Consider the following 5,475-nt stretch of genomic DNA (forward strand, 5'->3'; position numbering starts at 1 on the left):
AAATACTGCTGCTAATTAAGAAAATAACTAAGCATTTATGAACATTTAAAAAGAAATATATTTGTCTTTTTTTATTCTACGTGTGGACCTTCCCTGGGATATTGACAAGAGTGCTGAATTATTTGTCCTTTTTTTGTGTTAAACTTTTAAAAAAACATTTTAGGGTATCCAGAAACATAATTAAGCTAAAATATACTATCTGAGAATAAGTACTAATACTGGCTAAGCTAAATTAGAGAAAAAACTGTAGAAGACATGTGGATATGCCAAAATTAGGAGTAGTTGGCTTGTTGTCTTCCATTGTCTCATCCATCAATAATATTGTTAGGTTTATGTCCCTCAATGAGTAAAAACGTGATAAAATTAGTTACTGAAAATATAACTTGATCAATCTTTAAACGGAATCATATTTTCACAATGGATTGACTTGGGGCATCTCATTATCTCAAGTCAAGCTGATAAAAATTGGATTAAATTGAGTTAATATGTAATTTGAAGTCACTCAATGACTGGAGAATAGAGAGTTAATATATAGTCATAACAAATAAATAAAATATTAATTTTATTTGGTAATTAAACAGATGGTAAGAAAACAAACAAATAAGTTAAAAACTTGATTAGAGTATAGAGAATTTATTTACGATTTATTATTTAGTTCATCTCAATTAAAACAATGTTTGGCCAAATAGATAATTTGCTCATTTATTGATTAAAAATAACACCAATAGCCACTTTTTGGTTTATGTATTTTAAAAAATTATTATTATCATAGAGTTTTAAATTATATATGGAAAATTTGTAGAACTTAAAAGTAGGTGACATGTGATTAATTTTCATTTACAAGATTTAGAAAGTGAATGTTTGGGAATTTCATCCTCTATTGTTTCATTCTATTTTGACACGTTCAAATTTAATTTATTTTTTATTAAAAAACCTCAAATTTCATTGCTATATGCCTATACGTGTATAGGTGGCAATAAGCGGATTGAACTAAATTTGAGCGATCATAATAGATTGAGTTAAAACGTTATTAAGATTGAAATGGACTAAAATGTGGATGAAAACCTAACTCATGTAGATATTGTTAATTCAGTTTTTAATTGCTTTATTTGTTTTTTTATATCTAATTTTTAGTACCTGATAAAAACATTATTTTATTTTTACTATGATTATATATTATGTATCAAATAAAAAAATGACTTCTTTAAAGCATTTTGATAAAACTTTTCATTGAATAATTTTGACTAAATATCGACTCAAATAAGTTAAAGTTACATATAATACATAAACATATCAATAATTGACCCAAAAATTCAAACAAATTGGAGGCGAACTCAGGATTTGAAAACTTTGAGTGCACCAATATTACCTTAGCTCAAATATGAGCTCTAAGATAAACTTAAAATAAAAAAGGTGAAATAAACACTCTAGTTGAGCGATCATAATAGATTGAGTTAAAACGTTATTAAGATTGAAATAGACTAAAATGTGGATGGAAACCCAACTCATGTAGATATTGTTAATTCAGTTTTTAATTGCTTTGTTTGTTTTTTTATATCTAATTTTTAGTACTCGATAAAAACATTATTTTATTTTTACTATGACTTATGTATCAAATAAAAAAATGACTCCTTTAAAGCATTTTGATAAAACTTTTCATTGAACAATTTGGACTAAATATCGACTCAAATAAGTTAAAGTTACATATAATACATAAACATATCAATAATTGACCCAAAAATTCAAACAAAATGGAAGCGAACTCAGGATTTGAAGACTTTGAGTGCACCAATATTACCTTAGCTCAAATATGAGCTCTAAGATAAACTTAAAATAAAAAAGGTGAAATAAACACTCTAGTTGGATTCAAACCTAGGCCTCGCAGGTGGATCCTCTAGCTTATACGTGTAACATAATGACATTTCTATGCTTTTCATGATGTACTGTTAATTATATCATAATTTTTGTCAATTTCTCAAGATATATACGCCTCTCTAGCCACTGCCTACGAAATGTCTTTTTCTTTGTGGGGGAGGAGTTCCGATTTGCAACTTGATATGCTGTCCTAATCCTAATGGATTCTAAAATTTTATTGTTAAAACATCATATGATATGAAATTTATAATAAAATAATATGTTGTATTTTAGAGTAAATCAATGAACAAAATATTTCGTATTAGTAGAATTTTTGTTGAAGGATCGCATCTCAAAGGGTGTGATGTAAACAGTAGTCTGATATAGACTGTTTATTCTTATACAAATATTGATGATTGTTTTCGCAGTTCAAACTCATAAATATAAATCACATAGATATACTTTACTGTTGCTAGCTTCGAGGCTCGCCTTCCAATAATGCATCTTTCCATTTTTAATTAAGATTTACTTCCAAAATTTTACCCTAATCCATGTCCTTGTTTCTCCTATAATTGACAACTTAGACATGATAATAGCTTCAATTAAAACTTTGTCCATACTTATCTATGTACGTAATATGCTCAATACTTTTATTTTGCTGGTATTAATTACCATAATTGTTGATTTATTGTACTGATAAAGTGACAATCTTTATAAAATTATGTATTTGAAAATTTAATATGTTATTGCAAGTATTTATTTATAAAAAAAATAAAAATATAAAAAATATATAATTTATTAATGTGATACAGAATATTTTGATATCTTATTTAAGAATTATAATTTACTCATTAATAAGATTATATACGAACTAAGAAAATTTAATAATTTCTCATATAAAAAAAATATTTATTTAAATAAATTTCAACCTCAAATTAATTTCTACGTCTCGAACTACGTAGCCTATATAGCCGCCAGCCGTGGAACCATCTCTTTTTACGTAAGGCATCTTCACTTTGTTTCTTTTTGGTTTGCCAAACAAATTTATACAACTTTTTTTTGTTGTTCAACAATTCGTATAAAGGTGTTGTTGTACCAATCTTTACTAAATCGAATTATAAAAGTGGTCCATATATATTACTTCCTTTTGTCTATCAATATTTTGTATTCTTTTTTCCACAAATTAAAAACATACACAACAATATATAGAGAAGATCACAAAAGATTTGTTGAAAGTTACTTTCAAAGGTAACGTTCAATTATAATTATATGCATGTTCCCATTAGAAGTAATACTAAGTTATTCATTTTTGCAAAATTTGGACATTCCATGCTCGTTTATTTGTATCTGACGAGGTTTAAAATTGAATGATTTAGATCTTAAGGGTTAAATTCATTTGCTGATATATGTTATGATTTAAATTTGAATAAATCTTAATTATTGTGATCTTGAACGAAAATAAGTAAGAATCATGGTTATTCTCGCCAACCACCTCCATCAATCACCTATATCATCACAATAATCACTGATAACTAACATTGTTATCTTCTATTAGTGACAACCACTTACACATTTATCACCTCCATCATTACAATTATATTTATTGTCACCACTGCAATCATCTCACAACTACGGTCAACTATCTCACTAACAATCAACACCATCAATATCACAATTAGAACCACCGCTAACTATCACCAACATTCTTCCTTCTTCGTCACTCACCGGCATCAATTACTAACATCAACCAACTCTATAACAATTACTATCAACCGCTACTAATACGTCTGCAACACTGATAAACTCCAATATTATTACTATCAGCATCACTACAATTACTAGCAACTAGCACCAATCACCATTACTATCACCAAAAACCATCTACCCCGAATCAGTAGTGAATATAAATATTTTTTTATATCAAATAATGATTTCACTAAACCAAATTTATATCTTTCTATTATTTACCTATTTAACTACTTTTTAATTATTTGAGTAAATATATTATTATTTCATATTTAGAAATAATAACTTATTCAGGGTTGAAAAATAAATATAATTCTGATCATTTAGTGTTTAAATAGTGTTAATCATTCCTGGGGTGAAGCCATATAGCATGAAAATGAGCCATTCAAACATAATTCAGTAAATTCAATTGAAATAATTAAAAAAAAAATACTACTAGATTTGATCCAAACTTAATATATTTATTGAAAAAATTCACTGATGTTCATATATTAAATTTTAAATTCAAAATTCATAAAGTTCAAATCATAAATACATCTCGGTATTATTCAGTATCTTCATTGAGAAAAATTCCATGAACATTTACCTACTCTCTTATGCCTCAGTTTTTAATTATGAAAATGAGCTAGGGGATCAAAAAGCTAATTTTGTGATCAAAATTCTACAGACTAATATGAGAAATAGTTTAACAGTAAGCAGGAAAGTGGTAAATTGTGTGTTACTAATTAACATGTACCAAATTGATTACTATTAAGTCCAAAGTTACGATATTACAATTTATACCCACAAGTGCCGATATGGTTCTTGCTCTGAGTAAGTAGTCACTCAGTGGATTTTATCATCGTAACGCAGTAATAAATGACTTATTTCAAGACCTAACATCGTCGAAGATCAGCCTATTACTAACATAATTATAGACAATTTTCAGAAAAAAAGTTTTATTTTTTTTCAAAACAAAACTTGGTACAAAAATAAAGTTCCTTCTATTTTTTTCAACCAATAAAGACATATATTTGCAATAGTATATAACACTACATGCATGGTGTAATTTTGGCAAATTAATGGTTAGAGTTTATTCATGATAATATATGAAACTTATATTTCAAATCTAATTCATTTGAGGTAGAATCATATATAAAGAGAACCTTAGACCCGCCTACGTGGCGCCATCACAAACAAGGATTCCCTTTTAATTTATTTACTAGTGAACTTGACCGCGCTTCACGCGATTTATAAAAAAAATCAATAAATTGAAAATAATATTTTTATAACTTCATATAACATAAATAAATTTTAATTTTGTTAGATAGATTAAAACACAAAAATAATATTTTTATTAGTGTTAGATAAACCGCATTTAAAAATAAGTAAATTTGCATTTTAAATAAAAGAAAAATGAAATAAAACCTAATAAAACTAAAATCATAAAAACACAAACACACAACATATTTTTTTAACAAAGTGAAGTGCATATTTGATAAAGGCTTTGAGACAATATATTCAAAAGAGCACAAATTTTTTTCTTCAAAAAATTGATGAATGTACAATAATGTTTTCTAAACTCATTTAGCACACTTCTATGGTGACAATAGAGAGAATGATTGATCATGCAATTTAGAAATAACTTCACCAAGTAAAAGGAGTCCTGTAATTGCCATACAAACATCTAATGTAATAAAATATTGTGAAAATTTATGATACTATCGAGATAAATTCTCAACTTCCTACTTGTACATGAATCCCTAATTTTCTCCCACAAATTTTCTCATCAATCATCTCAATTTGTTCTGCCCTTGTTCTTTGTCTCATGGATGACTTTGTATTCCACATTAGTTAGTCCACTTGCCAAACACATTCTATCAAAAAAAAAAAAAA

Source organism: Solanum stenotomum, unplaced genomic scaffold (assembly GCF_019186545.1).
Source record: "Solanum stenotomum isolate F172 unplaced genomic scaffold, ASM1918654v1 scaffold21764, whole genome shotgun sequence".
NCBI classification, from domain to species: domain Eukaryota; kingdom Viridiplantae; phylum Streptophyta; class Magnoliopsida; order Solanales; family Solanaceae; genus Solanum; species Solanum stenotomum.